Below are 20,547 nucleotides of genomic sequence, written 5' to 3' on the forward strand. Positions count from 1 at the left end.
CATATGTTTATTAGTCTAATTTTAAAGTCTTGGTTCTTTCATTTTTGTATTTTTGCTTTAATGGAATATTTAATGCAGTATGTTGCTTTTCTTCTTAATACTTGGAGTCTTCAAAAGTTTTATTATTTTGTCCTTTGAGCTCATTTTCCCATTGTGGTACTGACTACACTGTCAGATGGTACATGTGGGGTCAAAGCCATCTCCAGTCCAGTGAGCCCCAATGAGCTCATGGAATGAAGGGTTGATGAGCCATAGGGTTTAAAGAAAAATAAAACAACTAAACACTCTTAAGTCATCCCAAATAATTCCTTTATTTCCCATAGATAAATGTATTAGAAGAAGTGCCTCTTTATTTATTTATTTTTGCGGTACGCGGGCCTCTCACTGTTGTGGCTTCTCCCGTTGCGGAGCACAGGCTCCGGACGCGCAGGCTCAGCGGCCATGGCTCACGGGCCCAGCCGCTTCGCGGCATGTGGGATCTTCCCGGACCGAACCCGTGTCCCCTGCATCAACAGGCGGATTCTCAACCACTGCGCCGCCAGGGAAGCCCAGAAGTGCCTCTTTAAATTGCAATTCACCCGCCCTTGGAAAATTTGGAAAGGGAGGTGTTGGAAAGTGACTATCTAAAATTAGCTCTTCCTCTTTTTTTTTTTTTTTCCATCTGATGCTCACGGCACAAGGCTTCTTATCTGGCATGAATTTACTTTTGATGACAGCTCAACTGGAGCCTTGAGTAGCAGCAGGTGCAGGGACGGGCACTGTTTGTCCCTAGGCAATGTCAGGAGAGAAACAAAAGCAGAACTCCAACAGTTCCTTGAAATTTTATCCTCCCACAGTCTCACCTGGCTGTTTCTTTCCCCAAGTAAAAACCACATACCTACACAAGACTTCAAAATAATCCTTGTCACACCAGGAGATTTTAAATCATTTTATACATTTATTTTTTTTTCTTTGTTTCCCCCCATAGTTGCTCAGGGATTGACCTTGGGGGAGAAAGCCAACAGTCTTGCTGGTTCATCATTTTAGTGGGAACCTGGACCTTGAAAACTATCTTAAAAAGGAATGTTGCACCATAGTTTTTAAATTAAACTTTTAATTTTGACATGATTATATATTCACATGCAGTTGTTAAGAAATAATAGAGAGATCCCAAGGACCCTTTGTCCAGTTCCCCTTACGGTAACATCTTGCAAGCTACAGGACAATATCACAACTAGGAAATTGTTATTGATACAATTGAGATCATTACAGTAAAGATATTTCCATCACTACAAAAATCCCTCAAATTGCCGTATTATAGCTATACCCATTTCCTTCCCATCTCCACCCCCCTCCTTAACTCCTGGTAACTACTAATCTTCTCTTCATTTCTATAATTTTGTAATTTTAAGAATGTTAGATAAGTGGAATCATACAGAATGTAACTTTTGGAGATTGGCCTTTTTTTTCACTCATCATAATCCTTTGGAGACTCATACAGATTGTCACGTGAATCAGTAGTTCATTCCCTTTTATTGCTGTATAGAATTTCATGGTTTGGGTATTTTACAGTTTGCTTAACCATTTATCTGTTGAAGGACATCTGTTAGCAGCTTTTAGCTATTACAGATAAAGCTGTCATAAACATTAATGGACAGATTTTTGCATAAATATGTTTCCATTTGTCTCAGATAAATGCCCTGAAGTACAATTTCTAGGTTATATGATAATTGTACATTTGTTGTGTTTTTTGGGGTTTTTTTTGTTTTTTTTTTGTTGTTGTGTTTTTTTTTAATAAACTGCCAAATTATTTTTCAGCGTAACTTATGCCATTTTATGTTCCCACCAACAATGTGTGAGTGATCCAGTTTCTCCACATCCTCACCAGCATTTGGTGTTCTCACCGTTTCTATTTTAGCCATTCTGATAGGTGTTTAGTGATTCTCATTGTGGTTTTATTTTTCATTTCTCCAGGGGCTAATGATAGTGAACAACTTTTTATGTGCTTTTTTGCCATCTATTTGTCCTCTGTGATGAAATGAATCTTCAAGACTTTTGCTCTATTTTTAACTGAATTATTTGACTTTTCACTGTTGAGTTGTCATATTCTAGATATTCATATCATACCCTAGACATTAGTCCTGTGTTGGATATGTAATTTCCAAATGTTTTCTGCCAATCTGTGGCTTGTCTTTTTATTAAAAAAAAATCTTTGCATAACAGTCATTTACTAAAATGGCCACTAAAAATTCGAGAACCACCCTCTTTTCCCCTTTTCATCATAACGACTTGAGCACCTATTTGTACAAAATGTCCCACTGATTTTTGGAGGTGATCTTCAATATTCAAATTAGCAAAGCTATAGAGGTTGTCATTTTAGGGATCACAGACAATTTCAGCACTTCAGGGATGAACTAAAAATTTACCCTGGGGAGATCCTTTTTTTATATTGGAAGGAACCATGTTGATAAAATATTTTCCTGCGAAAACTCCGTACTGGCAAAAAATCAAAAAGACTAAGCATTAGGCCAAGATATTTAAAAGTTGTGAGTCTAGTAAAACAACACAAATACTATGCTTCAAACTGAGTTGTTGAATATCATAGGCCTGGAACGTGTCAGAACTGAATATTGACCTTAATTTTAATATTTTTATATCTTGGCTTGGGGCCAGATAAAACTATTTAAGGCTTTGGATTAAGAGCTGTTCAAAAAAAAAAAAAGCCTTCATTGTTGTCATTATTGTCTTCCTAGTTTTTAGTTAAGATGAGTGAGACATGGAAACTACCAACAAGTTGAGGACTGAGAAAAAAGACCCACAGAAAGAAACACTCTAAGAATGGGTATTGGTATAAAATTATGGAACTATTACTACCTGATATCCAGTTTTAAATTTTCTATGTAATGATTCCATTATTATTATTATTAAGCCTTTAATACAGTTTCATTAAATACTCCAGCCTGACATGAGTGATGTTTGAGGGAAATTAATGAGGGAGTTATTCCCCCTCATTTTGCAGAAAGAAAACAACTGCCCATAGTTTCAGGTCTGGCATCCCCGGAGTGACCACCAGAGAAGCTTACTGAAGGAGCCAGAACCAGAGAACCATGTAAAGAAGAGTTTGTGTTATCAATATTGGCACATGGGCTGTCACTCTGTTCCCTGGAATGGAGGGAGAGAAAGTCCCTTAAAGTCCAAGAAGGATTTTCAGGTTATACCTCCTTTCCTTTATGAGATTTTAGCATTTTAGCAACTTGGACCATATCTCATTTCTATTAACCAGCCACAGCAGCTCCCAGAAAACTACAAGCCCTTTTCAAAGGTCACAGCATTGGCATAACTGTTGTTTTCCCTATTGAATAGTGAAAAAGAATTCAAATTGCAAGCTGTTTTTAAAGATTCAGGCTTTTCATCTTTTGAGATAGAAAACAATTACATTGCTTGTCCCCAATTCTCGTTTTCTGCTCTTCTCTTGACTCTGAGATTTCTGCCAAATATTTCTTTCCTGTTAGCTTTCCATTAATCGGGACTTGGATTTGTGATTGTTTGTGTTACTCTTGCAAACATGCTGGCCTGATTATGTTTATAGGAATTATGAGAAAAGCAGCCCCTAATCATTATCAGTGCAAGGGTTTTCTGAGGAATATTCAGTGCTCTTCTGTGAAATGTGGAAGGTAAGTCTAGTCCTTAAATAGGTGTAGAAATTAACAAGAGTAATATCAATCTCCTTGCAAGCTCAAATATAATGAACGCTTCATTTCACAGGCGTGATTCTCTATCATCTGGTACAACGAAAGGCAAGAGTTTTTTTTTTACTTTATTAGACTTCAATTCAGTTTCTAGAGGTGTTATGAAATAGTCAGGCTCATAAATATAGATAAGCCTATTTATTTTATCAAGTTTTCTTCCGCAATGCATTTGCCCTTCTTTTTGTCAAACCTGTTCATTAACCCCTCCTTCCTTCTGGGCCATCCAATTTGGTCTTACCCAGCATGCACTCATTGAAAGTTATTTTCATTTTTTAGGAATCAGATGGCAGCAGGACCTAGGTATTGCAGACTACAGTATCAATTGTGAATAGTATATAGTAACGATCTCCATTAATTCACAGAAAGTTTTATAAAGCTACAATTCTCAGCCTATGGAAGAACCCTTTTCCATGATACTTCATACCTCAAAGAAGCACACGTCTCTTCCACTGGTTTAATTAAAATGAATATAGTGTGATACGTCCCCACTGAAAAATATGTTACCCATTATTTTATTCTGGTGTTACTACAGTATCTGTATAGCACAATCTTTTCATAAATATAACTAATTCAGGAGAATGAGTCAAATGACCTTTTGTCATAAGTTATCAATGTTAGAATTAAGATTGCATGAGTAAATTTTATTTCTGATTCAAGTAAGTTTTCCAATTATAACCATGTATAACCTGAAGGACACTATATACAACTGTTTATTACCAATAGAGTTTTTATCACTTTGATAAGAAAAATTACCTAAAACTTCAAAATAGAACAAAAGGATGACGGTGCTTCTTTATAACATCATGGTGGAGCATTGCCTAACTGATGTACCTAAGAATTATATCATTTTATAGGGATGTACCTTTGTTTGAGTCACTGATTAAGGCCCAGATGGTGTCAAATTACATGTTAATTTTTGTCTGGAAGAGATAAAAATGATTTCCATCAGTTAGAAAAGATAACTAGAAAGATTATGATTTTAATACCTGTAGGGCATTAACTAGTTTTGTTTTGCTTTTAGAACACTTATTTCAGCATGCCTTTTTCTATAAATTATATGAACTTGTTCTTCAAGTGATCCTTGAAGCAACTTTATCTATGCATATCTTAGTTTGCTCCTCCAGAGTGAATCAAAAGTGGCAATAGAAACTTACCTTTGCTGACTTATTTTACCCTGTTTTTCCCTGTGCTGTTTTGTTTTTATTTCTGGTTCATGATAACTTTGGTTCTGGTTCTGGTTTTGCAAAAAGTCAATAAATTATTCCCTATAAGTGGCAACAATATTTAGGAATCCAGTTTTGTGATCTCTACTGAAATGTTGGGCATCTATTCTTTAAAAGTGAGAAACTACAAGAAATCTGGTTTGTAGCCTTCCGTGTATATGTTTTAAGTGTCCCCTGACCACCCACATGTTCAATGATTCACTAGGACTCATGGGACTCTGGGCCTTAATTGTACTCATGGCTATGGTTTATTACACTGAAGAGACACAAAGCAAAGCCAGTGAGTAAAAAAGACTCACGCAACGGGGCCTGGAGGGTCCAGACACAGCTTCCAAATCTCTTCTCAGCCAGGGTTGCACAGAACATGCTTCTTCCTTCAGCTATCAACTGAGGCAATGTGTATGAAGTCTTTCTGGTTAGGGAAGCCTGAATAATAGACAGAGCTGAAAGTTTTTGTTGGAAGCTGGTCATGCAAATACTCTGTACCTGTACTACCAGCCACAATTACCAAAATCCCAGACACCAAGAAGGAGAGCAGGTGTTCATCATAAACCACATTTTTACAAACAACCTAGTCAGACTGATACAGCAGCATTCAGGCCCCAAGCATGCAAAACAGCCTTATCAACTAATAATGAAGGGAACATTCCAAAAGCCAAATTCCCATGTGAGGCCAAGGTCAACCCCACAAGCAGGCCCTTCTAAAGAAATGTTAGAATTGTGCAACATCAAGCCTACTGTGCTAATTTTTTCCCTGCATAGTACACTTGTCTATATTCAAACTTATTTCAATTAAGAGATTATGTCTTGCTTATAGGACATCATTTTTGAGATTCAGATTTTGGGATCAGAACCAGTGAGATTTTGTGCCCTGCATTTACTTTTGACCTATGGCTAACGTTGATCCGAAGTTGCATGCTGTCTATGGACTGAATTGTTTCCCCCCCAAATTCAGATGTTGAAGCTCTAACTCCCAAGGTGATGGTGTTTAGAAATAAGGCTTTGGGAGGTAATTAGAGTTAGATTAGGTCGTGAAGGTGGGACCCTTATGATGGAATTAGTGCCCTTATAAGAAGAGACACTAGAGAGATTGCTCTCCTCTGCCAGGTGGGGACACAGGGAGAAGGTGGTCTTTTGCAAGTCAGGAAGAGAGCCCTCACTGGAACCCAGCCATGCTGAAGCCCTGACCTTAGACATCCACTGTCCAGAACTGTGAGAAATAAATATCTGATGTTTAAGCCACCAGTCTATGTTTTTTGTTATAGCAGCCTGAGCTAAGACATTACCTGTGTGTCCATCTGCCAATAATTGAGAAAATTCTTTCCCTCTTATTGTGTGGAATATTTGAAATATTGTCTTATTTTCAAAGTGTATTAATAAGCAGGATTACAAATTATCTTAAATTAGAGATCTTTGGTTCTGATTGGATTATAAAAACAAATAAGGTATAATGTCCTTTGTTTTTATTTTATTTTTTTAACGCTACCTTATTCCAGTTTTGAGGTCCCAGCTAGAAGTCAGGCAGTTCCCCTTTTTGAGCTGCTGCTTAAGTCTACACAGCCACCACTTCCCTCATGGGGCTTTCAAACTCCAGATCACTATATGTCATTCCTAATCACTCTGGGGCCGGGTACCAGACAACTAGGGACAACCTCTATGTACCAAATGCTGACAAAATTATTCAAATTAGCCAACCCACAGGGAGTCTGTGAAACCTATGTAACCCCACTAGGGTTGCCATATTTAAGCTTCCTCATACAGCTCCAGCTTGCTTTCATCTGTCCCTAGGTGCAGCCTCCTGTGTGGCATGCCTGGCAGCTTTCTCTCTCTCTTTTTCTTTTAATAGATCTTTATTGGAGTATAATTGCTTCACAATACTGTGTTAGTTTCTGTTGCACAACAAAGAGAATCAGCCATATGCATACACATGTCCCCATATCCCCTCCCTCTTGAGCCTCCCTCCCACCCTCCCTATCCCACCCCTCTAGGTCATCGCAAAGCACCAAGCTGATCTCCCTGTGCTATGCTGCTTCTTCCCACCAGCCAACTATTTCACATTCAGTAGTGTACACTTGTTGGTGCTACCCTCACTTTGCCCCAGCTTCACCCTCCCACCCTGGCAGCTTTCTCTTGTTTGGAACTATAAGTAACAAAGAGTTCTATTTTTCATCTGAGTGTCATTGTGTTGTGTTCTGCCATTGAAAGAATATCACAAAACGTAAGGTTTATATAAATATTTAAAAGCACAAGAATTTCCAGAAAAAAGTAAAAGTTCTGTTTCTTTGTATGTGCTCTTACTGAGTCCTCCCTGTACAACAGAGATTAAACCTTAATTCTCTACGTCATCCTTTGCATGTAATTTATTAACTTCTCTCTGTGCACCCACAGTGGTATTAGCTATGCACCATCCTTGAGAGAATTGAGAAAACAGTTAACAATCTTCTGTGTCCTGTGCTTCAAATGAGGAATCCCAAGCTTTCAAAGGGAAAAATAAAACTTGTCTTGGGGGGAAAAAAAAAACAAAAAACAACTTTGCTCAGAAGTGTTTTTATATAAGGTTTCAAGTTTATATGCTCAAAATGAATCCTTGGGAAAATGAGATAGTTGGCTCTTTGGGGGTTTAAAAACAGCCCTATGTATTTTTCCTAACTTTTATCAGAGTAAAGTAAATGAAAAAACAGTTTGTTTAGGTTTTGGTTTGTTTTCTCATGAAGAGATTGCTAATATGAATGTCCTAAAAGTCTATATTAGTTTATTGCCCGGATGAACTAATATTCTTCCATATTAATTTTTAAATTATAAAATATGTAAAATTATGTGTTCAATTAATTGAATTATAATTCGGGCAATCTTTTTGGCACGAGGGACCAATTTCATGGAAGAAAATTTTTCCATGGACGGGGTTGGGGGCGGTAATGTGAGAAACGGGGAGCGAGGGGGAGCAGCAGATGAAGCTTTGCTTGCTCACCTGCCGCTCACCTCCTGCTGTGCGGCCCGGTTCCTAACAGGCTGCTGACCAGTACCTGTCCACGGCCCAGGGGTTGGGGACCCCTGGTTTATACAATACAAAGATATATTGCACAACACAGGGAATATAGCCAATATTTTATAATAACTATAAATGGAATATAACCTTGAAAAATTGTACATCACTTTGTTGTACACCTGAAACATATTGTACATCAACTATACCTTCATTAAAAAAAAAAAGACATAAATAAATAAACACAAACAAAACAAATTATTGTGGTTTTTTTTTTTTGGTCAACTTAAACAAAATTTTTAAGAGATTAGTTAAATTTAAGACCTTGATTAATATCAGAATTAATTAATAGATAACCTTTGTTCATAGACATAGATTATAAGAAACATAGAACAATGAAAATCTGATCAAGGATAAGGTTTATTGTAAAATATTATAGTGTCTATACCTTTAAGATGTGTTAATAAACATCTTTTTTTTTTCCACTGTAAGAGTGTAAAAGAATGCGATTTTAGATGTTTTATAATGTGTGCTCATAAACTTTTCTGATCTGCCAAAATGCTGATATAAGAGAGTTCTCAATTACCTACCTCTCATTTTTGCTGTGAAGCAGAACTTGGTACTTTGGTTAAAAGTGGCAATTAACATGGATGGATGAGAATCTATGCAGAAAACTGACAGAAAATAAATACAACTTGTATATACAAGGTAATGGAATATATTTTTGTATTTTTTAAAGGAACTAGAGAATAGTTTTGTCCTAAAATAAAGTGTCAGTTTATTCTAGAATATGAAAGACTATAGTGGATGACAAAATTTGAGTGGCTATAGCAAGTTGTTTAAAGAAAGTGAATTTTCTTTGACTTGGATTATAATACCCTAAAGGATGTGTCTGAAAAGAAGCAATGCAATGTGTTGGGGCAGTTTTGATGGGTTTGTTCACAAGGGGGAAAGAAGGTTTATGAGTTCTTTACTGTCAAATATTATATTAATACAATACCAGAATTCGGATTTTCTCTGTGCTAAAATTGATCTTAAAGTATTCAGCTCCTCTTAAGAAATAATAAAAGGTTACTCTTTAGCTTTTATATAATTTTCAGACAGCAGAGACTGTGTAGCTCATCAGAATAATTTTTTGTTCTGCTGTCTTTGTAATGCCCTTGATTATTTATTTTTAAAAAAACAAAGAACAAAATTACTTCTGAAAGAGGGAAGGGATCTTACAGCTAGGTTAATTAGGTTACCTTAAAATTACGTTAATTAGGTTACCTTTTGCTATATCTGTTTAAAAACATTTTTTTTGACATTGTGTTTACTAGGTAGCCAGGCTATAACCATTTTTGTAGACATTTATGTTCCTCTCTTAACCCAGTGTCTAATCTTCTTTAGTGATTCTTTTGATTTTGCCCTTCTAAAATCAGATCCTATATTCAGAAAAAAGTTTTTTTCAAGATATCTTTAATACGTGAGTAATGCGTGGGGTTTTCCAGAGGTCCTTAGGTACCTACAAAGATTCTTCTTTCATCTTATTAAAGGAGGAATACTAGTAATAATTAGGTTGTTTGATGTGCTCAGCATTTCTTAATTAGCTTAACACTATTGTAAGAGTGGTTGGGAATAGGTGTCAAATCAGGAAAAACTATACTTTCCCTAAGTTAGTTTCGTACAGGAAAATACTATTAATACAAATTTGTTTCAGGGCTTATCCACATTACGGAAAGAATTGGAAGTCTCCAGGATTGCGGCAATGCCCTTTTAGTTCATAGTATGTTTGACCCACAGGGGAAACCTGGATCAAATCCATCCTTAAGATATCATTATATATTATGACCCAACAGAGAATATTATTCCCATTAAATCTCATAATGTTCTACTCTAATAAATTAATCACTGTCATTTAGTGTTATCATCAACAGATGGTTTATACTTTTCTCTCATGTTTGCCCAAAGGCTCATTATAAGCTACAGTCTAGAAATGTGGTCCTCAATAAAGAAGCATGTTCTTAGGGCATCAGAGAAAGACTGTACCACTCACTAATACTTCGAGGGAAAGGATTTTGAGTAAAGGCTTCTAAGCCAACATCATTTAGACAGGAGACTGATTAAAAATGTCAAGAGCTCTTTTTAATCAAGAAGCATACAACTTCATGAAACCAGACTGCTGACCAAGATCCAATGGAAAAATAATTGACTAAGTAGGACTGAATGAACTGATGAGGAAAATTTAATTGTGGTTATTCATTTTGGAATATTGTTGGTAATATTTTTCAATGTACTATTTTCTGACAGCTATACAAACAAGTCATTTCTATTAATGTTTTTGCAAATTGAAATGATACTTTTAAAAAATGCTATCTTTTTCTCACTGATCTACCTATCAGTGGACAGGAGCAGATACTGAATCTCTACTTTTCATGACAATAAAATTATTTACATAGATCTACTAAGATTCTGTTCCTTTATTTTTAACCAGAGTATAATTAAGCAAATCAGTTGTACAATCAAGGATATGGCTAGAGTGTCATATTTGAGACTAAATCTTATTTATTCACACATTAAAAAGCCCACAATTAAGGAAAAGGGATTGTACCTTTCATATGACCAATGTCTACATAGCCCCTCCAGGATACTGGTCTAAAAATAGGGTCCTTGCCTTACAGATATTAAGGAAGGTCATTTTCTGACAGTTCAGGAACCTCAGCAGATTCTGAAGATCTCAAGGAGAAAGGAATTCATCAACATTACCTGTACTGCAAGCAAAACTTGGTGGAGATGAACCTCTTGTGTTTGGTTCATAACTTGAAAAAGAAAGTTAAGTATTGGAAGCTTTTAAAAGTTCATTCTAATATTTTTAATGAAATCTCCACACAGTTAAATTCTGTGGATTTAGTAGTCTTCCAACTTTATATAACTCTACATTACAAGACCATTTATGAAGGATATGTACATACGTTACTTAAAGCGTCTTGCCAAATCTATATAGATGAAACATTAGACCAGCCTTTTGTGATAAACAGTATAATCTCTGATGATTATTTATGATCAAAAGGAAAGTCTGTTAAAAAAAACAAACCTACCCTAATATTATTTGTAAGTAAGGGAAAAGGGTGACTGCATGCCTTTTCAATGTCACACTGGAGCATTGCCTAATAGACCCACCCCCAAATTATTTCTCTCTATGGTATGCTTAAGTTGATTCACTACTTAACCCATGCTTAGGCCTGTGCAGTTATATGTTTACTCTAACAAGGTTTTAACCAGAGATTTTGTCTGTTTGTTCTCAGAGAGTTGTCTGTTAGAGATGCGAACAATTGTTATCTGATAGAAAAGGTTACTATTTTATTGCCCTGTAGGACATTAACCAGTTTTATGTCTAACTTCAAGTTATTTCAACATGCCATTCTAAGTTGACTATATAAATCTCTTTGATGCTTTTTGATGTAGCTTCATTGTTCTACTGGTTCCCTCATTAATGAGTTAAGTATATTTGACATGTTTTCACTATATATTTATGCGATTCATTATTTTAACTTTTAAAAATTATACTTTGAATAACATATTAGTTTGCAAAGGTAGCAATGCAGACATAGTTATTTGTTCCTAAATATCATATTTGTAAATTAAGTAGGGTGCCACCTAGTATATGGCAAACATAGCACTTGATTGTTTTAAATTTTTGTAAATATGTAGACATCTTTATTGAAGTAGCCAAACATAATGTTCATCAATATATTTGGAATTTGTGCAATATTTAATTAAAGAGACATACTGTTAATCTGGTGTTCTAAGTCTTCCTCTTTTTGGTGTATTGCTGACAACAGAATTTAATACTGTTTTGTTTTATTACTGACAACATAAAATAATACTACAACATTTATTTTATCGTATCCTTCCAATGAAGTCTTATTCTCTACAAATCTTCAATACTTACTTTTGTGTGGAGTCCTGTAAAAAGACTTGGAGCTATTTTTATCTCTGTTCTCTGGTTTACCTTTCTAGATGTTATCTGTTTTTCAAAACTCAGTTCAAAGCTCTGGGTCTATTAAACCAATCCTGAATCTTCTTAATAAAGTTATCTGCTGTTTAGCTCTAATCATATACCGTTATATGATCGGTTAGCAGTTCTGTTGAAATTTTTGTTCATATGTTTCCCTTAGTTGATGTTGAGTATCAGGAGAGTAACTGTGTCTAATAAGAGAACACAATTTGACCTATTTTATAAAACCTACTAAATTGAGTCAATCACTGCCCTTTCAAAGCATTCTATAATAACGAAAGCCTCCTCGATCGTGTTATTAACCATAAGCTACCTTATGACAGCTATTAGATTTTTCTCTTTCACTAATTTTTAAATCACACAGAGTCATTTAGCATTAGTCCTTTCTCCCCCTTTTTCTTTTCAAATAAACTTTAAGGTCATTAAAAGCAAAATATGGGACATACCATCTGATTTTTGTATTCCACAAGACATCACCACGTTGCCTTTCATAATAGCAAATACTCAGTAAATGTCTGTCGATCTGATTTTGTCTCTTGAACATTGCTAATTTTGATGTTTGCCATATTTAAGTAGAACACTATCGTATAAATTGCTTATAAATATTTTTTGTGGGACATGTACGTTGTTCCGAATATAAAGCTGGCTTTCTCAGTGTTTTTTTTCCTAAGTGATTAGTTATTTATTTTTATTGAAGTATAGTTGATTTACAATGTTATGTTAATTTCTGCTGTACAGCAAAGTGAATCAGTTATACATATACATATTCCACTCTTTTTAGATTCTTTTCCTGTATAGGTCATTACAGAGTATTTAGTAGAGTTCCCTGTGCTATACAGTAGGTTCTTATTAGTTATCTATTTTATATATAGTAGTGTTCTCAGTGTTTTCTAGAAGTATGCAAAGATGTCAGTATAACTCTTTGCTGATTATAATCTCAACTTTCAAACATAGCTCAATCTGGGAAAAATTTAAAATACTGCTTCAAGCCAATTTTAGTAGATTAATTTTCTTCCACATCCCATGCTAATATTAGACCCTGCTTCATTCCATACAATATAAACAGAACTCTTTGGCCAACATATGTCAATAGCGTGAATTCTGCTAGTTACAGTTTCACCTTGTTTTTCCAGTCAGCGGTTTCATATCGATCCCAACTATTTTCCCAGCATATTTCTAGCTGGTAGATGGCTATTAATTAATATGCATCACTTATAGTGATTGTTTATTTTCCCACTTACAATTTTTTGTAGCCTACCTTCTGACAATTTTTAAATGATTTTGAGTTAATAAATAGTAACCACAGAGTTTCAAATTTAAAATCTCTTTTAAATCTTTTCCAACTAATCTTTCGTCCTTACTCTTCTATCAAAGCTGTTTTTAGCAAAGTCACCAATTTCCTACAATGTGCTAAATCCAATGATTAATTTGTCATCGTTGTCGAACTTGACCAACAATCAGCGTTTGATGCAGGCGATCAGTTCCTCCTCTTCACTCTGAGCATACCTCATCTGCTTTTGTCCTACCTCCCTGGCTCACACTTCTTCCTCGTCCCTCTGATCTCTTAATGCATCGGTGCCCCAGGGAACTATTTTCTACTTATCACCTAGGTAATTTCATCTCATTTAATATCACAGTTTTAAATGTCATCCTGGACCCAAAATTCTGTTCTTCTCCCTGAACTTCTTTCATCCACGAACAGGCATCTTCAATTTAAAATGTCCAAACCTGCCCTTGAGATCTTCCTTCTAAATGCATTGCCCTTATAGTCTTTCTCATCTCAGTTATCGGCAGTGTCCCCCTTCCAGTTAGTTTCCTGTCTCCGCGGTTTCACTTTCTGTGATTGCAGTTACCATAGTCGAACGCAGTCCAAAAATATTAAATGGAAAATTCCAGAAATAAACAATTCATAAATTGTAAATTGTGCACCATTCTGAGTAGTGTGATGAAATCTCCCGCCCTCCCGCTCTGACCCACCTGTGACATGAATCATCCTGTGTCCAGAGTATTAGTCACTTTTAGTCGCCATCTTGGTTATCAGATCAACTGTCAAAGCATTGCTATCACAGTGCTTGTGTTCAAGTGACCCTTATTTTACTTAACAATGGCCCCAAAGCACAAGAGCAGTGATGCTGGCAATTCAGATATGCCAAAGAGAAGCTGTGTGCTTCCTTTAAGTGAAAAAATGAAAGTTCTCAACTTAACAAGGCAAGAAAAAAAATTGTATGCCGAGGTTGCTAAGATCTATGATAAGAAGTCTTCTAACTGTGAAACTGTGAAGAAGGAAAAAGAAATTTGTGTTAGTTTTGCTGTCGCACTTCAAACCACAAACATTACAACCACAGTGCGTAAGTGCATAGTTTAAGTTGAAAAAGGCATTACATTTGTACAATAAGATATTTTGAGAGAGACAGACCACATTCACACAACTTTTATTACAGAATATTATTCTATTTTGCTATTTACTGTTGTTCATCTTTTACTGTGCCTATAAATTAAACTTTATCATAGGTATGTATATACAGGAAAAAAACATTGCATACATAGGGTTTGTTTGTTAGCCTCATCCCTTTGCTAAACTGTAAGCTCCCAAAAGGCAAGGCTACTGAATGGTTTCTTCATTGCTCTGTTTCCAGTATCAAGTACCCAGTATACAGAATGGATCAAGATGTGTTTATGGGATTACCTAATTAATTAGTAAAAAATAAAATCACATAGGACCAAACGACAGCAAGCCTTTATGTAAATATATCTGTATTTTCCATGCTGATATGGTGACAATTGGAAATAATGAGAAACCATCAAAAATTATGACATACTTGTATGGACATTTTTTAAAATTAATATTAATTAATTTATTATTTCTGGCTGTGTTGGGTCTTCGTTTCTGTGCGAGGGCTTTCTCTAGTTGCAGCGAGTGGGGGCCACTCTTCATCGCGGTGCGCGGGGGGCCTCTCACTGTCGTGGCCTCTCTTGTTGCGGAGCACAAGCTCCAGATGCGCAGGCTCAGTAGTTGTGGCTCACGGGCCTAGTTGCTCCACCGCATGTGGGATCTTCCCAGACCAGGGCTCGAACCCGTGTCCCCCGCATTGGCAGGCAGACTGTCAACCACTGCACCACCAGGGAAGCCCTGTGACATTATTTTTAACCGAAAGTATGTTTATCTTATGGGTCTATTCGCAAAGGATTTATAACAGCTGTTTCAGTTTGGATGTTGACAGGTATTTGAATAAATCTTAAATTCTTGATGGAACAATCAGCCCATCCTCTAAATTCTCATCTGGCCATGCAGGAAACATCCAATCAGCAGGACATCCATTCCAAATTCAAATTATCTCTAAGGCAAATTATCTCTACATTGGCACTCATTTCAATGTCATTACACTCCCCAAAATTTCTTTTTGAGGTACTAAAGTTACTTCTCCAATGGTTTGTTACTTATTATTTTCTCGTGCCCTGGACTCATGGAGGAACAACAATTAATCATCAATCTCATCTTAAGAGAGTCAATGACGATCAATAGATGTATTATTGCTATTGCTCCTCTTACAGCTAATATATATGTATAATATATATACACATACACACATATATACATATATATGCATACGTATTTATATTTTGTGTTTAAATCCTCAAAATTACCAACTGCCCTGCAAAAATCTTTCTCCTCCGAGCAACAGATATTTTTTTTTTTAAAAACATCTTTATTGGGGTATATTTGCTTTACAATGGTGTGTTAGTTTCTGCTTTATAACAAAGTGAATCAGCTATACATATACATATGTTCCCATATGTCTTCCCTCTTGCGTCTCCCTCCCTCCCACTCTCCCCATCCCACACTTCCAGGCTGTCACAAAGCGAGCAACAGATATTGCTCTAACATTTAGAAAAGGCATTGGAGGAGCTTCAAGATGGCAGAGGAGTAAGACGTGGAGATCACCTTCCTCTGCACAAATACATCAGAAATACATCTACATGTGGAACAACCCGTACAGAACACCTACTGAACGCTGGCAGAAGACCTCAGACCTCCCAAAAGGCAAGAAACTCCCCACGTACCTGGGTAGGGCAAAAGAAAAAAGAAAAAACAGAGACAAAAGAATAGGGATGGGACCTGCACCAGTGGGAGGGAGCTGTGAAGGAGGAAAGGTTTCCACACACTAGGAAGCTCCTTCGCGGGCAGAGACTGTGGGTGGCAGAGGGCGGAAGCTTCGGAGCAGCGGAGGAGAGCGCAGCAATAGGGATGCGGAGGGCAAAGCGGAGAGATTCCCGCACAGAGGATCGGTGCCGACCGGCACTCACCAGCCCGAGAGGCTTTTCTGCTCACCCGCCGGGGCAGGCGGGGGCTGGGAGCTGAGGCTCTGACTTCAGAGGTCGGGATCCAGGGAGAAGACTGGGGTTGGCTGCATGAACACAGCCTGAAGGGGGCTAGCGCACCACGGCTAGCCGGGAGGGAGTCCGGGAAAAACTCTGGAGCTGCCGAAGAGACAAGAGACTTTTTCTTGCCTATATGTTTCCTGGTGTGTGAGGAGAGGGGATTAAGAGCGCTGCTTAAAGGAACTCCAGAGACGGGTGCAGGCTGCTGCTATCAGCACGGACCCCAGAGACGGACATGAGACGCTAAGCCTGCTGCTGCCGCCACCAAGAAGCCTGTGTGCGAGCACAGGTCACTATCTACACCTCCCCTCCCGGGAGCCTGTGCAGCCCGCCACTGCCAGGGTCCCAGGATCCAGGAACAGCTTCCCCCGGAGAACGCAGGGCGTGCCTCAGGCCGCTGCAACGTCATGCCGGCCTCTGCCCCGCAGGTTCGCCCCGCATCCGTACCCCTCCCTCCCCCTGCCTGAGTGAGCCAGAGCCCCCAAATCAGATGCTCCTTTAACCCCGTCATGTCTGGGCGGGAACAGATGCCCTCAGGTGACCTACACGCAGAGGCGGGGCCAATCCAAAAATGAGCCCCAGGAACAGTGCGAACAAAGAAGAGAAAGGGAAATCTCTCCCAGCAGCCTCAGGAGCAGCGGATTAAATCTCCACAATCACACTGATGTACCCTGCATCTGTGGAATACATGAATAGACAACTAATCATCCCAAATTGAGGCGGTGGACTTTGGGAGCAACAATATATATATATTTTTTCCTTCTTTCTCTTTTTGTGAGTGTGTATGCGTATGATTCTGTGTGTGATTTTGTCTGTATAGTTTTGCTTTTACCATTTGTCCTAGGATTCTGTCTCTCCGTTTTTTCGGTTTTTTTTTAGTATAGTTTTTAGTGCTTGTAATCATTGGTGGATTTGTTTTTTGGTGTGGTTGCTCTCTTCTTTCTTTCATTTTTTTTATTACTTAAAATTATTTTTTATTTTTACTAATTATTTTTATTTTAATAACTTTATTTTATTTTAATTTTTTCTTTCTTTCTTTCTTTTCTTCTCACTTTTATTCTGAGCTGTATGGGTGACAGGGTCTTGGTGCTCCAGCCGGGTGTCAGGGCTATGCCTCTGAGGTGGGAGAGCCGAGTTCAGGACATTGGTCCACCAGAGAACTCCCAGCTCCATGTAATTTCAAACAGCAAAAATCCCCCAGAGATCTCCATCTCAACACAAAGACCCAGCTCCACTCAACGACCAGCAAGCTACAGTGCTGGGCATCCTATGCCAAACAACTAGTGAGACAGGAACACAGCCCCACACATTAGCAGAGAGGCTGCCTAAAATCATAATAAGGTCACAGACACACCAAAACACACCATCAGATGTGGACATGCCCACCAAAAAGACAAGACCCAGCCTCATCTACCAGAACACAGGCAATACTCCCCTGCACCAGGAAGCATACACAACCCACTAAACCAACCTTAGCCACTGGGGGCAGACACCAAAAACAGTGGGAACTATGAACCTGCAGTCTGCGAAAAGGAGACCCCAAACACAGTAAGTTAAGCAAAATGAGAAGACAGAGAAACACACAGCAAATGAAGGAGCAAGGTAAAAACCCACCAGACCAAACAAATAAAGAGGAAATAGGCAGTCTACCTGAAAAAGAATTCAGAGTAATGAGAGTAAAGATGATCCAAAATCTTGGAAATAGAATGGAGAAAATACAAGAAACATTTAAGAAGGACCTAGAAGAACTTAAGACCAAAAAACAATGAAGAACAACACAATAAATTGAATTCAAAATTCTCTAGAAGGAATCAATAGAAGAATAACTGAGGCAGAAGAATGGATAAGTGACCCGGAAGATAAAATAGGGGAAATAGCTACTGCAGAGCAGAATAAAGAAAAAAGAATGAAAAGAATTGAGGACAGTCACAGAGACCTCTGGGATAACATTAAATGCACCAACGTTCAAATTATAGGGGTCCCAGAAGAAGAAGAGAAAAAGAAAGGGACTTAGAAAATATTTGAAGAGATTAAAGTTGAAAACTTCCCTAATATGGGAAAGGAAATAGTTAATCAAGTCCAGGAAACACAGAGAGTCCCATAAAGGATAGATCCAAGGAGAAACATGCCAAGACACATATTTATCAAACTATCAGAAGTTAAATACAAAGAAAAAATATTAAAAACAGCAAGGGAAAAACAACAAATAACAGACAAGGGAATCCCCATAAAGGTAACAGGTGATCTTTCAGCAGAAGCTCTGCAGGCCAGAAGGGAGTGGCAGGACATACATAAAGTGATGAAAGGGAAAAACCTACAACCAAGATTACTCTACCCAACAAGGATCTCATTCAGAATTGATGGAGGAATTAAAACGTTTACAAACAAGCAAAGCTAAGAGAATTCAGCACCATGAACCCAGCTTTACAACAAATGCTAAAGGAGCTTCTCTAGGCAGGAGACACAAGAGAAGGAAAAGACCTACAATAACAAACCCAAAACAATTAAGAAAATGTTAATAGGAGCATACATATCGATAATTACTTTAAGCGTAAACGGATTAAATGATCCAACCAAAAGATATAGACTAGCTGAACTGATACTAAAAGAGAACACATATATATGCTGTCTATAAGAGACCCACTTCAGATGTAAGGACACATACAGACTGAAAGTGAGGGGATGGAAAAAGATATTCCATGAAAATGGAAATCAAAAGAGCTGCAGTAGCAGGCTTCCCTGGTGGCACAGTGGTAGAGAGTCCACCTGCCGATGAAGGGGACGCGGGTTCGTGCCCCGGTCTGGGAAGATACCACATGCCGTGGAGCAGCTAGGCCTGTGAGCCATGGCCGCTGAGCCTGTGCATCCGGAGCTTGTGCTCTGCAACAGGAGAGGGCACAACAGTGAGAGGCCTGCGTACCACAAAAAAAAAAAAAAAAAAAAGAGCTGCAGTAGCAATTCTCATATCAGACAAAATAGACTTAAAAAAAAGATGATTACAAGAGACAGAAAAGGACACTATATAATGATCAAGGGATCAATGCAAGAAGAAGATATAACAATTGAAAATATTTATGCACCCAACATAGGAGCACCTCAATACATAAGGCAAATACTAACAGCCATAAAAGGGGAAATCGACAGTAACACATTCATAGTAGGGGACTTTAACACCCCACTTTCACCAATGGACAGATCATCCAAAATGAAAATAAATAAGGAAACACAAGCTTTAAATGACACATTAAACAAGACGGACTTAATTGGTATTTATAGGACATGCCAACCAAAAACAGCAGAATACATTCTCTTCTCAAGTGCTCATGGAACATTCTCCAGGAGAGATCATATCTTGGGTCAGAAATGAAGCTTTGGTAAATTTACGAAAATTGAAATCATATCAAGTATCTTTTCTGACCACAATGCTATGAGACTAGATACCAAATACAGAAAAAATCTGTAAAATATACAAACATATGGAGGCTAAACAATACACTACTTAATAACCAAGAGATCACTGAAGAAATCAAAGAGGAAATAAAAAAATAACTAGAGGCAAATGACAATGAAAACACGATGACCCAAAACCTATGGGAGCAGCAAAAGCAGTTCTAAGAGGGACGTTTATAGCAATACAATCCTACATTCAGAAACAAGAGACATCTCAAGTAAACAACCTAACCTTACACCTAAAGCAGTTAGACAAAGAAGAACAAGAAAACCCCAATGTTAGCAGAAGGAAAGAAATCATAAAGACCAGACCAGAAGCAAATGAAAAAGAAATGAAGGAAACAATAGCAAGGATCAATAAAACTAAAAGCTGGTTCTTTGAGAAAATAAACAAAATTGATAAACCATTAGACAGACTCATCAAGAAAAAAAGCAAGAAGACTCAAATCAATAGAATTAGAAATGAAAAAGGAGAAGTATCAACCAACACTGCAGAAATACAAAGCATCATGAGAGATTACTACAAGCAACTATATGCCAACAAAATGGACAACCTGGAAGAAATGGACACATTCTTAGAAGAGCACAACCTTCTGAGACTAAACCAGGAAGAAATAGAAAATATAAACTGACCAATCACAAGCACTGAAATTGAAACTGGGATTAAAAATCTTCCAACAAACAAAAGCCCAGGAACAAATGGCTTCACAGGCAAATTCTATCAAACATTTAGAGAAGAGCTAACACCTATCCTTCTCAAATTCTTCCAAAACATAGCAAAGGGAG

This window comes from Phocoena sinus, chromosome 5 (genome assembly GCF_008692025.1).
Source record: "Phocoena sinus isolate mPhoSin1 chromosome 5, mPhoSin1.pri, whole genome shotgun sequence".
Taxonomy (NCBI): Eukaryota; Metazoa; Chordata; class Mammalia; order Artiodactyla; family Phocoenidae; genus Phocoena; species Phocoena sinus.